The sequence below is a fragment of the Watersipora subatra genome, chromosome 4 (genome assembly GCF_963576615.1).
Source record: "Watersipora subatra chromosome 4, tzWatSuba1.1, whole genome shotgun sequence".
Classification (NCBI taxonomy): domain Eukaryota; kingdom Metazoa; phylum Bryozoa; class Gymnolaemata; order Cheilostomatida; family Watersiporidae; genus Watersipora; species Watersipora subatra.
Genome location: NC_088711.1, coordinates 22,673,751 through 22,690,995, shown reverse-complemented (window position 1 = coordinate 22,690,995; position 17,245 = coordinate 22,673,751). Strand labels below are relative to the sequence as shown.

Here is a 17,245-nt window from a genome sequence, read left to right as displayed (position 1 = left end):
GGAATGCTAATGCGTGACATAAGTTTTCGAACAGGCGAGGTTTTACATGAAAATATGGCTTCCACGGAGCAATGCCATATGCGCTGGGCGGGTCGTCATCAGTTTTATATCAGGTGACCTAGTGGTTAGGATCCGGCGTTTTCACCGCCACGGTCGGAGTTCAATCCCCGTCTGGGAAGATGTGTTTCTTCCTGTGTCTTTTGTATTCTCCGCGCAATACATTTACCCGCTACGGGCTGTACGAGTTTTTAAAATATTTCGCTTCCGCAAAACGACAAATTTACAGTTTGTGTAAAACTTCATGACGAGAGTCCGAAAAGGCAGTAATTTTTTGCGAACTAAACTACACTAGGAGACGCGACTGGGCATGCGCCAACGCTCGCTTTGTTGCTCCTCACGCTTACGATCAATAGAACGATTTCGTCATTGCATCGTATGTGATTTCATCAACGAGTTTTTTTCTTGGTTTCGTATCAAAACCTTCATTGCAACCGTCCGCGAGACGTCCTATCATCATTCGCATTGCACATTATCGCGAGTCTTAAATACGCGCTTCCCGCAACACTTCGCGCGTTGTTTGCGGGAAGAACTGACACCAAAAACGAGCGAGAATACTCCTCATTTCGCGATAAAACATTTGGCAGCAGTGGGATTCGAACCCACACCCTTTCGGACTGGTGCCTAAAACCAGCGCCTTAGACCACTCGGCCATGCTACCCACGGTGATGCCAGAAAAATATGGATGCCGTATTGGCGAAACTTCGAATGGCTTGGTAATTGAGCAATTTTGTCAGATAAGAGTACAGCCTCATCAACCATCAATGGTTTTGCTGCGAGATTTTTTGAATCCCGAAGTGCTATGCTACTCGTATATTTGATCAATGCTAATTTAACAGAGTCAGCATTACGCCGCCGATTAAAGAAGGCATGGCCTAAGCGTTATCCTTATCTAATTATCATGGCAAGGACTATCCCATCGAGATGGTGATGAAAAGAGTCAAAATATTCCGGCATTCAATTACTAAGAAGTTATCATTTACGATAATTGCTCTGCTGCGTATTATCTCTGGCCATTTGCCATAGTCAGCCATCCCAGGTGGTCTAGTGGTTAGGATCCGGCGCTCTCACCGCCGTGGTCGGGGTTCGATTCCCCGTCTGGGAACTCTTCTCCTTTGTTTTACAAAATTTTATTGAGTGATAACATTATTTCTGTAAGTTTCAAGTCAAATAAATTATAGTTATAGTTATAATTATAGTTATAGTTGGCGCGACGAATATGTTTCAATCCGTGACAAAACGATATACACGCGAGGATTATTTCGACACCATCTTCATTTTTCATTCATCATCTTGTTTAACTTTACACCTTTCGCGTCATCTTGCTAAAACTTCTTCTAACATCGGCGAGTAAAAATAATTGGCAGCGGTGGGATTCGAACCCACGCCCCCGAAGGGACTGGTGCCTTAAACCAGCGCCTTAGACCGCTCGACCACACTACCTCATACCATCAGCTGATGCGAGTTTTCAGGCGTGAGTAGATGCGTAATACTAGTTTTAGCCCCCTCAGCACCCTGACAATTGATGCTCAATTTTCGCGAAGTGTTTTCACAATCATTGTAAATCGCCAAGTCGCATCAGTTTTCCGTCCTTAACAATTCGCGTAATGGCCTTGCCGTGTTCGTATTGCGACGCAGTGACCGCAACGATATCTTTGTCCACGGTTCAATCGAACTGCATTCAACACCAATACCTCAAGACGTACGTTCTCGCTATATTTCTAATCTTTATCGAGCGTCGGTGAACAGTGCCACTGAAAAGCGGATTCGGAAACAGCCTTTTGAGGCTGTAGGATGCGCTGCAAACAGCCAAGCTTCAACTTTCATAGCGTTTTGAAACTACATATTTTCTAATTATCGGTATACGACGGCGACCAAGATTCAAAACTTTCTCGCGCCCGCTTTTTATGTAACGGATCGGTGGAGCCATTACGGAAACAGCGAGAGAAAACTCGGGTGTCCTGGCGACGAGCGCGATCGCTAAGGTACGCGTATGTAAGCATGGAATGCTAATGCGTGACATAAGTTTTCGAACAGGCGAGGTTTTACATGAAAATATGGCTTCCACGGAGCAATGCCATATGCGCTGGGCGGGTCGTCATCAGTTTTATATCAGGTGACCTAGTGGTTAGGATCCGGCGTTTTCACCGCCACGGTCGGAGTTCAATCCCCGTCTGGGAAGATGTGTTTCTTCCTGTGTCTTTTGTATTCTCCGCGCAATACATTTACCCGCTACGGGCTGTACGAGTTTTTAAAATATTTCGCTTCCGCAAAACGACAAATTTACAGTTTGTGTAAAACTTCATGACGAGAGTCCGAAAAGGCAGTAATTTTTTGCGAACTAAACTACACTAGGAGACGCGACTGGGCATGCGCCAACGCTCGCTTTGTTGCTCCTCACGCTTACGATCAATAGAACGATTTCGTCATTGCATCGTATGTGATTTCATCAACGAGTTTTTTTCTTGGTTTCGTATCAAAACCTTCATTGCAACCGTCCGCGAGACGTCCTATCATCATTCGCATTGCACATTATCGCGAGTCTTAAATACGCGCTTCCCGCAACACTTCGCGCGTTGTTTGCGGGAAGAACTGACACCAAAAACGAGCGAGAATACTCCTCATTTCGCGATAAAACATTTGGCAGCAGTGGGATTCGAACCCACACCCTTTCGGACTGGTGCCTAAAACCAGCGCCTTAGACCACTCGGCCATGCTACCCACGGTGATGCCAGAAAAATATGGATGCCGTATTGGCGAAACTTCGAATGGCTTGGTAATTGAGCAATTTTGTCAGATAAGAGTACAGCCTCATCAACCATCAATGGTTTTGCTGCGAGATTTTTTGAATCCCGAAGTGCTATGCTACTCGTATATTTGATCAATGCTAATTTAACAGAGTCAGCATTACGCCGCCGATTAAAGAAGGCATGGCCTAAGCGTTATCCTTATCTAATTATCATGGCAAGGACTATCCCATCGAGATGGTGATGAAAAGAGTCAAAATATTCCGGCATTCAATTACTAAGAAGTTATCATTTACGATAATTGCTCTGCTGCGTATTATCTCTGGCCATTTGCCATAGTCAGCCATCCCAGGTGGTCTAGTGGTTAGGATCCGGCGCTCTCACCGCCGTGGCCGGGGTTCGATTCCCCATCTGGGAACTCTTCTCCTTTGTTTTACAAAATTTTATTGAGTGATAACATTATTTCTGTAAGTTTCAAGTCAAATAAATTATAGTTATAGTTATAATTATAGTTATAGTTGGCGCGACGAATATGTTTCAATCCGTGACAAAACGATATACACGCGAGGATTATTTCGACACCATCTTCATTTTTCATTCATCATCTTGTTTAACTTTACACCTTTCGCGTCATCTTGCTAAAACTTCTTCTAACATCGGCGAGTAAAAATAATTGGCAGCGGTGGGATTCGAACCCACGCCCCCGAAGGGACTGGTGCCTTAAACCAGCGCCTTAGACCGCTCGGCCACACTACCTCATACCATCAGCTGATGCGAGTTTTCAGGCGTGAGTAGATGCGTAATACTAGTTTTAGCCCGCTCAGCACCCTGACAATTGATGCTCAATTTTCGCGAAATGTTTTCACAATCATTGTAAATCGCCAAGTCGCATCAGTTTTCCGTCCTTAACAATTCGCGTAATGGCCTTGCCGTGTTCGTACTGCGACGCAGTGACCGCAACGATATCTTTGTCCACGGTTCAATCGAACTGCATTCAACACCAATACCTCAAGACGTACGTTCTCGCTATATTTCTAATCTTTATCGAGCGTCGGTGAACAGTGCCACTGAAAAGCGGATTCGGAAACAGCCTTTTGAGGCTGTAGGATGCGCTACAAACAGCCAAGCTTCTACTTTCATAGCGTTTTGAAACTACATATTTTCTAATTATCGGTATACGACGGCGACCAAGATTCAAAACTTTCTCGAGCCCGCTTTTTATGTAACGGATCGGTGGAGCCATTACGGAAACAGCGAGAGAAAACTCGGGTGTCCTGGCGACGAGCACGATCGCTAAGGTACGCGTATGTAAGCATGGAATGCTAATGCGTGACATAAGTTTTCGAACAGGCGAGGTTTTACATGAAAATATGGCTTCCACGGAGCAATGCCATATGCGCTGGGCGGGTCGTCATCAGTTTTATATCAGGTGACCTAGTGGTTAGGATCCGGCGTTTTCACCGCCACGGTCGGAGTTCAATCCCCGTCTGGGAAGATGTGTTTCTTCCTGTGTCTTTTGTATTCTCCGCGCAATACATTTACCCGCTACGGGCTGTACGAGTTTTTAAAATATTTCGCTTCCGCAAAACGACAAATTTACAGTTGGTGTAAAACTTCATGACGAGAGTCCGAAAAGGCAGTAATTTTTTGCGAACTAAACTACACTAGGAGACGCGACTGGGCATGCGCCAACGCTCGCTTTGTTGCTCCTCACGCTTACGATCAATAGAACGATTTCGTCATTGCATCGTATGTGATTTCATCAACGAGCTTTTTTCTTGGTTTCTTAGCAAAACCTTCATTGCAACCGTCCGCGAGACGTCCTATCATCATTCGCATTGCACATTATCGCGAGTCTTAAATACGCGCTTCCCGCAACACTTCGCGCGTTGTTTGCGGGAAGAACTGACACCAAAAACGAGCGAGAATACTCCTCATTTCGCGATAAAACATTTGGCAGCAGTGGGATTCGAACCCACACCCTTTCGGACTGGTGCCTAAAACCAGCGCCTTAGACCACTCGGCCATGCTACCCACGGTGATGCCAGAAAAATATGGATGCCGTATTGGCGAAACTTCGAATGGCTTGGTAATTGAGCAATTTTGTCAGATAAGAGTACAGCCTCATCAACCATCAATGGTTTTGCTGCGAGATTTTTTGAATCCCGAAGTGCTATGCTACTCGTATATTTGATCAATGCTAATTTAACAGAGTCAGCATTACGCCGCCGATTAAAGAAGGCATGGCCTAAGCGTTATCCTTATCTAATTATCATGGCAAGGACTATCCCATCGAGATGGTGATGAAAAGAGTCAAAATATTCCGGCATTCAATTACTAAGAAGTTATCATTTACGATAATTGCTCTGCTGCGTATTATCTCTGGCCATTTGCCATAGTCAGCCATCCCAGGTGGTCTAGTGGTTAGGATCCGGCGCTCTCACCGCCGTGGCCGGGGTTCGATTCCCCATCTGGGAACTCTTCTCCTTTGTTTTACAAAATTTTATTGAGTGATAACATTATTTCTGTAAGTTTCAAGTCAAATAAATTATAGTTATAGTTATAATTATAGTTATAGTTGGCGCGACGAATATGTTTTAATCCGTGACAAAACGATATACACGCGAGGATTATTTCGACACCATCTTCATTTTTCATTCATCATCTTGTTTAACTTTACACTTTTCGCGTCATCTTGCTAAAACTTCTTCTAACATCGGCGAGTAAAAATAATTGGCAGCGGTGGGATTCGAACCCACGCCCCCGAAGGGACTGGTGCCTTAAACCAGCGCCTTAGACCGCTCGACCACACTACCTCATACCATCAGCTGATGCGAGTTTTCAGGCGTGAGTAGATGCGTAATACTAGTTTTAGCCCCCTCAGCACCCTGACAATTGATGCTCAATTTTCGCGAAGTGTTTTCACAATCATTGTAAATCGCCAAGTCGCATCAGTTTTCCGTCCTTAACAATTCGCGTAATGGCCTTGCCGTGTTCGTATTGCGACGCAGTGACCGCAACGATATCTTTGTCCACGGTTCAATCGAACTGCATTCAACACCAATACCTCAAGACGTACGTTCTCGCTATATTTCTAATCTTTATCGAGCGTCGGTGAACAGTGCCACTGAAAAGCGGATTCGGAAACAGCCTTTTGAGGCTGTAGGATGCGCTGCAAACAGCCAAGCTTCTACTTTCATAGCGTTTTGAAACTACATATTTTCTAATTATCGGTATACGACGGCGACCAAGATTCAAAACTTTCTCGCGCCCGCTTTTTATGTAACGGATCGGTGGAGCCATTACGGAAACAGCGAGAGAAAACTCGGGTGTCCTGGCGACGAGCGCGATCGCTAAGGTACGCGTATGTAAGCATGGAATGCTAATGCGTGACATAAGTTTTCGAACAGGCGAGGTTTTACATGAAAATATGGCTTCCACGGAGCAATGCCATATGCGCTGGGCGGGTCGTCATCAGTTTTATATCAGGTGACCTAGTGGTTAGGATCCGGCGTTTTCACCGCCACGGTCGGAGTTCAATCCCCGTCTGGGAAGATGTGTTTCTTCCTGTGTCTTTTGTATTCTCCGCGCAATACATTTACCCGCTACGGGCTGTACGAGTTTTTAAAATATTTCGCTTCCGCAAAACGACAAATTTACAGTTTGTGTAAAACTTCATGACGAGAGTCCGAAAAGGCAGTAATTTTTTGCGAACTAAACTACACTAGGAGACGCGACTGGGCATGCGCCAACGCTCGCTTTGTTGCTCCTCACGCTTACGATCAATAGAACGATTTCGTCATTGCATCGTATGTGATTTCATCAACGAGTTTTTTTCTTGGTTTCGTATCAAAACCTTCATTGCAACCGTCCGCGAGACGTCCTATCATCATTCGCATTGCACATTATCGCGAGTCTTAAATACGCGCTTCCCGCAACACTTCGCGCGTTGTTTGCGGGAAGAACTGACACCAAAAACGAGCGAGAATACTCCTCATTTCGCGATAAAACATTTGGCAGCAGTGGGATTCGAACCCACACCCTTTCGGACTGGTGCCTAAAACCAGCGCCTTAGACCACTCGGCCATGCTACCCACGGTGATGCCAGAAAAATATGGATGCCGTATTGGCGAAACTTCGAATGGCTTGGTAATTGAGCAATTTTGTCAGATAAGAGTACAGCCTCATCAACCATCAATGGTTTTGCTGCGAGATTTTTTGAATCCCGAAGTGCTATGCTACTCGTATATTTGATCAATGCTAATTTAACAGAGTCAGCATTACGCCGCCGATTAAAGAAGGCATGGCCTAAGCGTTATCCTTATCTAATTATCATGGCAAGGACTATCCCATCGAGATGGTGATGAAAAGAGTCAAAATATTCCGGCATTCAATTACTAAGAAGTTATCATTTACGATAATTGCTCTGCTGCGTATTATCTCTGGCCATTTGCCATAGTCAGCCATCCCAGGTGGTCTAGTGGTTAGGATCCGGCGCTCTCACCGCCGTGGTCGGGGTTCGATTCCCCGTCTGGGAACTCTTCTCCTTTGTTTTACAAAATTTTATTGAGTGATAACATTATTTCTGTAAGTTTCAAGTCAAATAAATTATAGTTATAGTTATAATTATAGTTATAGTTGGCGCGACGAATATGTTTCAATCCGTGACAAAACGATATACACGCGAGGATTATTTCGACACCATCTTCATTTTTCATTCATCATCTTGTTTAACTTTACACCTTTCGCGTCATCTTGCTAAAACTTCTTCTAACATCGGCGAGTAAAAATAATTGGCAGCGGTGGGATTTGAACCCACGCCCCCGAAGGGACTGGTGCCTTAAACCAGCGCCTTAGACCGCTCGGCCACACTACCTCATACCATCAGCTGATGCGAGTTTTCAGGCGTGAGTAGATGCGTAATACTAGTTTTAGCCCGCTCAGCACCCTGACAATTGATGCTCAATTTTCGCGAAATGTTTTCACAATCATTGTAAATCGCCAAGTCGCATCAGTTTTCCGTCCTTAACAATTCGCGTAATGGCCTTGCCGTGTTCGTACTGCGACGCAGTGACCGCAACGATATCTTTGTCCACGGTTCAATCGAACTGCATTCAACACCAATACCTCAAGACGTACGTTCTCGCTATATTTCTAATCTTTATCGAGCGTCGGTGAACAGTGCCACTGAAAAGCGGATTCGGAAACAGCCTTTTGAGGCTGTAGGATGCGCTACAAACAGCCAAGCTTCTACTTTCATAGCGTTTTGAAACTACATATTTTCTAATTATCGGTATACGACGGCGACCAAGATTCAAAACTTTCTCGAGCCCGCTTTTTATGTAACGGATCGGTGGAGCCATTACGGAAACAGCGAGAGAAAACTCGGGTGTCCTGGCGACGAGCACGATCGCTAAGGTACGCGTATGTAAGCATGGAATGCTAATGCGTGACATAAGTTTTCGAACAGGCGAGGTTTTACATGAAAATATGGCTTCCACGGAGCAATGCCATATGCGCTGGGCGGGTCGTCATCAGTTTTATATCAGGTGACCTAGTGGTTAGGATCCGGCGTTTTCACCGCCACGGTCGGAGTTCAATCCCCGTCTGGGAAGATGTGTTTCTTCCTGTGTCTTTTGTATTCTCCGCGCAATACATTTACCCGCTACGGGCTGTACGAGTTTTTAAAATATTTCGCTTCCGCAAAACGACAAATTTACAGTTGGTGTAAAACTTCATGACGAGAGTCCGAAAAGGCAGTAATTTTTTGCGAACTAAACTACACTAGGAGACGCGACTGGGCATGCGCCAACGCTCGCTTTGTTGCTCCTCACGCTTACGATCAATAGAACGATTTCGTCATTGCATCGTATGTGATTTCATCAACGAGCTTTTTTCTTGGTGTTGTATTGTAGTTGTTGTATTGTATTATCACAATAAGTCTTGTATCACAGAAAACACAGCTAACAGGTAAGAAGCACATAAAGGAACTGACTTAGTTAGCAAGCCCATAGCTATGGGTTATTAGACAATTATGCGATTATAGCACAGCTAAAAGAAAGCTGACTGCACAGCTAATATGTAACACATCTCCCTCACTATTCTGAGTTTATGGTTAGTCATGACCTTGTTAGAACTTAGAACTGTCATAGTAATCAGGTCGTCTTCTATTACGAGTAGGATATCTGGGACTTTGTACTGGCCTCTCATCAGGTACAGATTGGGCAGGTTGGATGTTAAAATCATTTGAAGCTGTGATGATATTGTCATTGGTCGATGTATCATTAACTTGAAGTCTAGCTTGTAGCTGATTGGCATGTCGTCTCCATACACCACGGTCTGTTCGCACAGCATACAGTATGTTACCCAGCTTGTTAATTATCGTTCCAGGTATCCACTTAGGTCCAGAGCTATAGTTCCTTGCATAAACCAAAGAGTCTACTTCATACCGTGATGATGTAGAAGATGCTTGACCTGGTGAAAGAGTTTTCTTGTTCTGAATTGGTTTCAGCAAGGTCAGAGTATTTCTCGGCTGTCGTCCATGTAGAACTTCAGCAGGTGATTTCCAGTTCAAAGAGGGATGAGGTAAACATCTGTAAGTGGTTAAAAACAGTTGTAGGGCAGTCTTGATTTTCTCCCCTCCTGCACAATTCTTCTCTACAGATTGCTTAAGAGTCTGGACAAATCTCTCCGCTTCTCCATTCGATGCAGGATGGAATGCGGGAGATGTTATATGTTTAATGCCATGCATGGTGCAGAACTGGTCAAATTCATTTGACACGAATTGTGGGCCGTTGTCTGTAACAATAGTCCGAGGAAGACCTTCATGTACAAAGATCTGTCGTAGCACGCCAATTGTGTCCTTAGAAGTAGTTTTTCCTACATCTAGCATAGCAACGTACGGATATCGGGAATGTGCATCTACACAAACCAACCACATCTGACCTTTAAAAGGTCCTGCATAATCCAAATGAATTCGTTCCCATGGTAGTTGGGTGGACGGCCAACTTTGGTAAGTCTTGGCTGGGTCATTAGCACAGATTCGGCAAGGTTCACAAGCTTTGATTAGCTGTTCTATGTCTGCATTGATGCTAGGCCACCATGCGTATCGACGAGCAAGCTGTTTTACTCTTTCTACACCCCAGTGTGATGTATGCAGCAAGTCTAACACTTTACTCTTCAGAGCCTGTGGAATGACAACTCTAGTAGTGCCATCACGTTGCAAAAGCACAGCCTCCCCATGAACAAAAAGAGACTCCCTCATATTCCAATATGGCCGCAAATGTTCATAGCTAGCTGTAAGCTTACTGGGCCAAAGGCCATTCAGTATCCACTCTTTCACTATCTGTAGTGATGTGTCTTTCATGGTTTCTTGTTTAACAGCCTCATCGTCAAGGGGACCATGATCGAGCTCCTCTTGTATAGTGTGTGAGACCTCAATGCTCTCCTTCTCTTCATCATGGTCAAACTTCGGGTCTGCCCCTATAGGTAACCTGGACAAGCCATCTGCATTGCCGTGCTGTGCTGTAGGTTTGTACCTGATGTCATACTGATAAGCCATCAGTGTGAGGGCCCATCTCTGCAGTCGCTGAGCTGTTAAAACGGGGATATTCTTTTCTGGTGAAAACATGGCAACCAGGGGTTTATGATCAGTAATGAGCGTGAAACGTCTCCCATATAGATACTGTCTAAACTTAGTCACTCCATAGATGATAGAAAGCGCTTCTTTCTCTATCTGTGAGTAATTCTTTTGGTGCACGCTCAATGTCTTTGATGCATGTGCTAGTGGTCTTTCAGCTCCATTTTCCTCTTGTAGGAGTACTGCCCCAATTCCATAGTTAGATGCGTCTGTTGCTAGAACCAGCGGTTTACTCTGGTCAAAATGGGTAAGTTTGGTAGCCTTGATGACACTTTCTTTAAGAACATGGAAGGCCTTGTCACACTCGTCAGTCCAGTCAAACTCGACATTTTCACGAAGAAACTTGTAGAGGGGGGCTGCTTTGCTAGACAGGTCAGCAATGTATGAGCCATAATAGTTGATCTTGCCCAAAAACGCCTGTAGCTGTTGTAAGTTCTGTGGTCGTGGAAGCTGTTCAATAGCCTCTATTGCAGAATTCGAGGGAGTCTTGCCGTTCTTGTCTATTATGTGACCTAGGTATTCAACAGCATTCTTAAAGAACTCGCATTTCTCTCTTTGTATGCGGAGCCCATACTCCTGTAGTCTAGCTAAGAGTTTGTCGAGGTTAGACCAGTGCTCACTCTCACTGCTACCAGTGACAATCAGATCATCCAAGTATGCTGCAACTCCAGGTAAGTCAGCAATCATTGAGTCCATGCATCGCTGAAACTGTGCAGGGCTTGATGCCAATCCAAAACACATCCTGTTGTAGCGAAACAAACCACATTGAGTGTTGATGACACACAACTTCTTTGCATTATCATCTAACTCTAGTTGCAAGTAGGCATCTGCCAGGTCTATCTTGGAAAAGTGTACCCCGCCTCTCAACTTCTCTAGCAACTCTTCAAGGCTTGGTAATGGGTGTTGATCAATTGATATTTGTTGGTTCAACATCTTGAAATCACCACATATACGCACTCTTCCATTTGGTTTGGAAACTGCTACTATTGGAGCAGCATAATCACTAAAGTCCACATGTTCCAAAACACCAGCTTTAACTAATCGATCTAGCTCTTCTTTTACAGCTTGGCGTCTAGAGAATGGCACTACACGAGGTTTAGAAAAGCTTGGTGTGCTTCCTGGTTTCAAGCGTACTGGTACTTTTACCTTTTTACATCGGCCAAGACCTGTCTTGAAGACATCAGAGTACTTAGAGGAGAGTGCAGCGATTTTGTCCCTAAATCCAGTAGGGTTACTTCCTGTGACAGTACAGGTAACATCACAACTACCCTGTGTCAATATAGCTAGCCCCTGCTGAGAGAGACCGAATTTGTCACTCCAATCTAGACCAAAAAGGTTTGAGCCTTGTGTTGTGTTTACAACAAGAAGTTTGAGATTTTGTTTTTCCACATCTCCTACCTTCACACTAACTGAACATTGTCCTTTAATCTGTAACTCACTCTGCCCATATGCTTTAAGATGGGTACTGACAGGTAAGAGGGGGGGTGATCCAAGACTTTGGTAGCCTTGCAAATCAACTATAGAGCAAGTAGCCCCTGTGTCCCATTGAAACATTGCATCATGACCATTGACAACAGTTTTGATCCAAACCTTTCTATTGACTCGTTGGAAAAGATTATCTGAAACTGCATGTACTGAATGATAAGGTTCACTTGCATCAGTGAGCACACTTAACACAGAGTTTTCAACTGTCCTAGCAGACTGTTCTGTCTGACTTTGTGTTGCTGTCTTAGCCATACAGACAGCCTCAATGTGACCTTTGACCTCACATTTCCTGCAGACAAATGCTCTGCAGGGACAATTTTTTCTGTCATGTTTAATGTAACAGCTAGGGCAAGACTTCAACATACCTGTGTTCTGTGCATTAGCTTGTTGCTTTCCAATGGTTTGTTGACCTCGGCGTGATCTTTGCTTGTACTGACCTGACATTTTGTTTACTGTGTCTTCGATAGTTGGAGAAGTTGTCTCCCCCTTGAGAATTTTATCGGTCTCCGTTGTCTTGATGAATGCTGTAGCCTTCTTAAGAACATCATTAAGAGAGGGATCAGCATCAAGTAGACACTGGCGACGTACATCAGCATGTGGCGTCTCTTTAATGATTATGTCACGAATTTGTTCATCAACATAACTAGTGCCACAGCCTGTGCTTTTGCACGTGAAAGCACAGTGCCGTGCGAGTCCACGAAGTTCTGCAGCCCAATCAACATAGGACTGACCAGTCTTCATCTTACATTGAGAAAATTCAAATCTTGCTGCCTGAACATGTATGGTATCTGCAAAGTGTTCATTAAGTTTCTCCGACAACTCAGTAAATGACTTGCTTGTAATATCCTCTGCGCCAAATAAGTTTGACAACAAGTCGTATGTCTCAGCTCCTACCCAAGATAGTAAGCATGCTCGTTTCTGACTGTCATCTACCACCCGATACACATTAAAGTGCTGATTGAAACGTTGAAGGTACTGGTTCCATTTTTCTTTACCCCTGTTGTATGCTTCAAACTTGGGTATGGCGACAGCTACTGGTATTGATGCAGCACTATCACTCTTGGTAGCTTCAAACAAGGAGATAAACTGCTTCTGTAGATCAGCGTTTCGCTGCTGGAACTGTTGTTGCTGTTTCTGCATAGCATCGATCAAAGCTTTTATGTTAGGATCCATAGCAAGACAATAGAAAAATGCTGGCTGTGAGTCCACAATGTTCGTTCCTGACACCAGTTGTTGTATTGTAGTTGTTGTATTGTATTATCACAATAAGTCTTGTATCACAGAAAACACAGCTAACAGGTAAGAAGCACATAAAGGAACTGACTTAGTTAGCAAGCCCATAGCTATGGGTTATTAGACAATTATGCGATTATAGCACAGCTAAAAGAAAGCTGACTGCACAGCTAATATGTAACACTTGGTTTCTTAGCAAAACCTTCATTGCAACCGTCCGCGAGACGTCCTATCATCATTCGCATTGCACATTATCGCGAGTCTTAAATACGCGCTTCCCGCAACACTTCGCGCGTTGTTTGCGGGAAGAACTGACACCAAAAACGAGCGAGAATACTCCTCATTTCGCGATAAAACATTTGGCAGCAGTGGGATTCGAACCCACGCCCTTTCGGACTGGTGCCTAAAACCAGCGCCTTAGACCACTCGGCCATGCTACCCACGGTGATGCCAGAAAAATATGGATGCCGTATTGGCGAAACTTCGAATGGCTTGGTAATTGAGCAATTTTGTCAGATAAGAGTACAGCCTCATCAACCATCAATGGTTTTGCTGCGAGATTTTTTGAATCCCGAAGTGCTATGCTACTCGTATATTTGATCAATGCTAATTTAACAGAGTCAGCATTACGCCGCCGATTAAAGAAGGCATGGCCTAAGCGTTATCCTTATCTAATTATCATGGCAAGGACTATCCCATCGAGATGGTGATGAAAAGAGTCAAAATATTCCGGCATTCAATTACTAAGAAGTTATCATTTACGATAATTGCTCTGCTGCGTATTATCTCTGGCCATTTGCCATAGTCAGCCATCCCAGGTGGTCTAGTGGTTAGGATCCGGCGCTCTCACCGCCGTGGCCGGGGTTCGATTCCCCATCTGGGAACTCTTCTCCTTTGTTTTACAAAATTTTATTGAGTGATAACATTATTTCTGTAAGTTTCAAGTCAAATAAATTATAGTTATAGTTATAATTATAGTTATAGTTGGCGCGACGAATATGTTTCAATCCGTGACAAAACGATATACACGCGAGGATTATTTCGACACCATCTTCATTTTTCATTCATCATCTTGTTTAACTTTACACCTTTCGCGTCATCTTGCTAAAACTTCTTCTAACATCGGCGAGTAAAAATAATTGGCAGCGGTGGGATTCGAACCCACGCCCCCGAAGGGACTGGTGCCTTAAACCAGCGCCTTAGACCGCTCGGCCACACTACCTCATACCATCAGCTGATGCGAGTTTTCAGGCGTGAGTAGATGCGTAATACTAGTTTTAGCCCGCTCAGCACCCTGACAATTGATGCTCAATTTTCGCGAAATGTTTTCACAATCATTGTAAATCGCCAAGTCGCATCAGTTTTCCGTCCTTAACAATTCGCGTAATGGCCTTGCCGTGTTCGTACTGCGACGCAGTGACCGCAACGATATCTTTGTCCACGGTTCAATCGAACTGCATTCAACACCAATACCTCAAGACGTACGTTCTCGCTATATTTCTAATCTTTATCGAGCGTCGGTGAACAGTGCCACTGAAAAGCGGATTCGGAAACAGCCTTTTGAGGCTGTAGGATGCGCTACAAACAGCCAAGCTTCTACTTTCATAGCGTTTTGAAACTACATATTTTCTAATTATCGGTATACGACGGCGACCAAGATTCAAAACTTTCTCGAGCCCGCTTTTTATGTAACGGATCGGTGGAGCCATTACGGAAACAGCGAGAGAAAACTCGGGTGTCCTGGCGACGAGCACGATCGCTAAGGTACGCGTATGTAAGCATGGAATGCTAATGCGTGACATAAGTTTTCGAACAGGCGAGGTTTTACATGAAAATATGGCTTCCACGGAGCAATGCCATATGCGCTGGGCGGGTCGTCATCAGTTTTATATCAGGTGACCTAGTGGTTAGGATCCGGCGTTTTCACCGCCACGGTCGGAGTTCAATCCCCGTCTGGGAAGATGTGTTTCTTCCTGTGTCTTTTGTATTCTCCGCGCAATACATTTACCCGCTACGGGCTGTACGAGTTTTTAAAATATTTCGCTTCCGCAAAACGACAAATTTACAGTTGGTGTAAAACTTCATGACGAGAGTCCGAAAAGGCAGTAATTTTTTGCGAACTAAACTACACTAGGAGACGCGACTGGGCATGCGCCAACGCTCGCTTTGTTGCTCCTCACGCTTACGATCAATAGAACGATTTCGTCATTGCATCGTATGTGATTTCATCAACGAGTTTTTTCCTTGGTTTCGCATCAAAAACTTCATTGCAACCGTCCGCGAGACGTCCTATCATCATTCGCATTGCACATTATCGCGAGTCTTAAATACGCGCTTCTCGCAACACTTCGCGCGTTTTTTGCGGGAAGAACTGACACCAAAAACGAGCGAGAATACTCCTCATTTCGCGATAAAACATTTGGCAGCAGTGGGATTCGAACCCACGCCCTTTCGGACTGGTGCCTAAAACCAGCACCTTAGACCACTCGGCCATGCTACCCACGGTGATGCCAGAAAAATATGGATGCCGTATTGGCGAAACTTCGAATGGCTTGGTAATTGAGCAATTTTGTCAGATAAGAGTACAGCCTCATCAACCATCAATGGTTTTGCTGCGAGATTTTTTGAATCCCGAAGTGCTATGCTACTCGTATATTTGATCAATGCTAATTTAACAGAGTCAGCATTACGCCGCCGATTAAAGAAGGCATGGCCTAAGCGTTATCCTTATCTAATTATCATGGCAAGGACAATCCCATCGAGATGGTGATGAAAAGAGTCAAAATATTCCGGCATTCAATTACTAAGAAGTTATCATTTACGATAATTGCTCTGCTGCGTATTATCTCTGGCCATTTGCCATAGTCAGCCATCCCAGGTGGTCTAATGGTTAGGATCTGGTGCTCTCACCGCTGTGGCCGGGGTTCGATTCCCCGTCTGGGGACTTAATTATGTAAGTTTCAAGTCAAATAAATTATAATTATAGTTGGTGCGATGAAATTGTTTCAATCCGTGACAAAACGATATACACGCGAGGATTATTTCAATGGCATCTTCGTTATTCATATTCATCATCTTGTTTAACTTCATGCCTCTCGCGTCATCTTGGTAAAACTTCTTCTAACATCGGCGAGTAAAATTAATTGGCAGCGGTGGGATTCAAACCCACACCCCCGAAGGGACTGGTGCCTTAAACCAGCGCCTTAGACCGCTCAGCCACACTACCTCATGCCATCAGCTGATGCGAGTGTTCAGGCGTGAGTAGATGCATAATACTAGTTTTAGCCCGCTCAGCACCCTGACAATTGATGCTCAAGTTATCGAAATTTTTTAAGAATCTTTGTAAATCGCCAAGTCGCATCAGTTTTCCGTCCTTAACGATTCGCGTAATGGCCTTGCCGTGTTCGTACTGCGATGCAGTGACCGCAACGATATTTTTGTCCACGGTTCAGTCGAATGGCTTTCAACACCCATACCTCAAGACGTACGTTCTCACTATACTTCTAATCTTTATCGAGCATCGGTGAACAGTGCCACTGAAAAGCGGATTCGGAAACAGCTTTTTCAGGCTGTAGGATGCGCTGCAAACGGTCAAGCTTCTAATTTCATAGCGTTTTGAAACTACATATTTTCCAATTATCGGTATATGACGGCGACCAAGATGCAAAACTTTCTCTAGTCATTTTTTTATGTAACGGATCGGTGGAGCCATTACGGAAACAGCGAGAGAAAACTCAGGTGTCCCGGTGACGAGCGTGATCGCTAAGGTACGCGTATATAAGCAATTGTATTGCTGCGAGATTTTTTGGATCCTGAAGTGCTATGTTACTCGTATATTTGATCATTGCTAATTTTACAGAGTCAGCATTTCGCAGCCGATTAAAGAAGGCATGGCCTAAGCGTTATCCTTTTCTAATTTTCATGGCTAGGACTATCCCATCGAGATAGTGATGAAAAGAGTCAAAATATTCCGGCATTCAATTACTAAGAAGTTATCATTTACGATAATTGTTCTGCTGCGTATTATCTCGTGTCATTTGCTATAGTCAGCTATCCCAGGTGGTCTAGTATTCAGGATCCGCAC

At 44.3% G+C, this 17,245-nt stretch overlaps 17 non-coding genes across 17 annotated transcripts; 5 read left to right on the top strand and 12 right to left on the bottom strand.

Moving 5' to 3' along the window:
• Window positions 1–638: 638 nt before the first annotated feature.
• Trnal-uag (transfer RNA leucine (anticodon UAG)) lies at window positions 639–718 on the bottom strand. The gene has a single exon. It is a non-coding gene; the product is annotated as a tRNA-Leu (tRNA).
• A 372-nt stretch (window positions 719–1,090) lies between these two features.
• Trnae-cuc (transfer RNA glutamic acid (anticodon CUC)) lies at window positions 1,091–1,162 on the top strand. The gene has a single exon. It is a non-coding gene; the product is annotated as a tRNA-Glu (tRNA).
• A 256-nt stretch (window positions 1,163–1,418) lies between these two features.
• Window positions 1,419–1,500, bottom strand: Trnal-aag (transfer RNA leucine (anticodon AAG)). The gene has a single exon. It is a non-coding gene; the product is annotated as a tRNA-Leu (tRNA).
• Window positions 1,501–2,698: 1,198 nt separating this feature from the next.
• Window positions 2,699–2,778, bottom strand: Trnal-uag (transfer RNA leucine (anticodon UAG)). The gene has a single exon. It is a non-coding gene; the product is annotated as a tRNA-Leu (tRNA).
• A 372-nt stretch (window positions 2,779–3,150) lies between these two features.
• Trnae-cuc (transfer RNA glutamic acid (anticodon CUC)) lies at window positions 3,151–3,222 on the top strand. Its single transcript has one exon. It is a non-coding gene; the product is annotated as a tRNA-Glu (tRNA).
• A 256-nt stretch (window positions 3,223–3,478) lies between these two features.
• Window positions 3,479–3,560, bottom strand: Trnal-aag (transfer RNA leucine (anticodon AAG)). Its single transcript has one exon. It is a non-coding gene; the product is annotated as a tRNA-Leu (tRNA).
• Window positions 3,561–4,758: 1,198 nt separating this feature from the next.
• Trnal-uag (transfer RNA leucine (anticodon UAG)) lies at window positions 4,759–4,838 on the bottom strand. The gene has a single exon. It is a non-coding gene; the product is annotated as a tRNA-Leu (tRNA).
• Window positions 4,839–5,210: 372 nt separating this feature from the next.
• On the top strand, window positions 5,211–5,282 carry Trnae-cuc (transfer RNA glutamic acid (anticodon CUC)). The gene has a single exon. It is a non-coding gene; the product is annotated as a tRNA-Glu (tRNA).
• Window positions 5,283–5,538: 256 nt separating this feature from the next.
• On the bottom strand, window positions 5,539–5,620 carry Trnal-aag (transfer RNA leucine (anticodon AAG)). Its single transcript has one exon. It is a non-coding gene; the product is annotated as a tRNA-Leu (tRNA).
• A 1,198-nt stretch (window positions 5,621–6,818) lies between these two features.
• On the bottom strand, window positions 6,819–6,898 carry Trnal-uag (transfer RNA leucine (anticodon UAG)). Its single transcript has one exon. It is a non-coding gene; the product is annotated as a tRNA-Leu (tRNA).
• Window positions 6,899–7,270: 372 nt separating this feature from the next.
• Window positions 7,271–7,342, top strand: Trnae-cuc (transfer RNA glutamic acid (anticodon CUC)). Its single transcript has one exon. It is a non-coding gene; the product is annotated as a tRNA-Glu (tRNA).
• Window positions 7,343–7,598: 256 nt separating this feature from the next.
• On the bottom strand, window positions 7,599–7,680 carry Trnal-aag (transfer RNA leucine (anticodon AAG)). The gene has a single exon. It is a non-coding gene; the product is annotated as a tRNA-Leu (tRNA).
• A 5,841-nt stretch (window positions 7,681–13,521) lies between these two features.
• Window positions 13,522–13,601, bottom strand: Trnal-uag (transfer RNA leucine (anticodon UAG)). The gene has a single exon. It is a non-coding gene; the product is annotated as a tRNA-Leu (tRNA).
• Window positions 13,602–13,973: 372 nt separating this feature from the next.
• Window positions 13,974–14,045, top strand: Trnae-cuc (transfer RNA glutamic acid (anticodon CUC)). Its single transcript has one exon. It is a non-coding gene; the product is annotated as a tRNA-Glu (tRNA).
• A 256-nt stretch (window positions 14,046–14,301) lies between these two features.
• Trnal-aag (transfer RNA leucine (anticodon AAG)) lies at window positions 14,302–14,383 on the bottom strand. Its single transcript has one exon. It is a non-coding gene; the product is annotated as a tRNA-Leu (tRNA).
• A 1,198-nt stretch (window positions 14,384–15,581) lies between these two features.
• Trnal-uag (transfer RNA leucine (anticodon UAG)) lies at window positions 15,582–15,661 on the bottom strand. Its single transcript has one exon. It is a non-coding gene; the product is annotated as a tRNA-Leu (tRNA).
• Window positions 15,662–16,305: 644 nt separating this feature from the next.
• On the bottom strand, window positions 16,306–16,387 carry Trnal-aag (transfer RNA leucine (anticodon AAG)). The gene has a single exon. It is a non-coding gene; the product is annotated as a tRNA-Leu (tRNA).
• Between the last annotated feature and the right edge of the window lie 858 nt (window positions 16,388–17,245).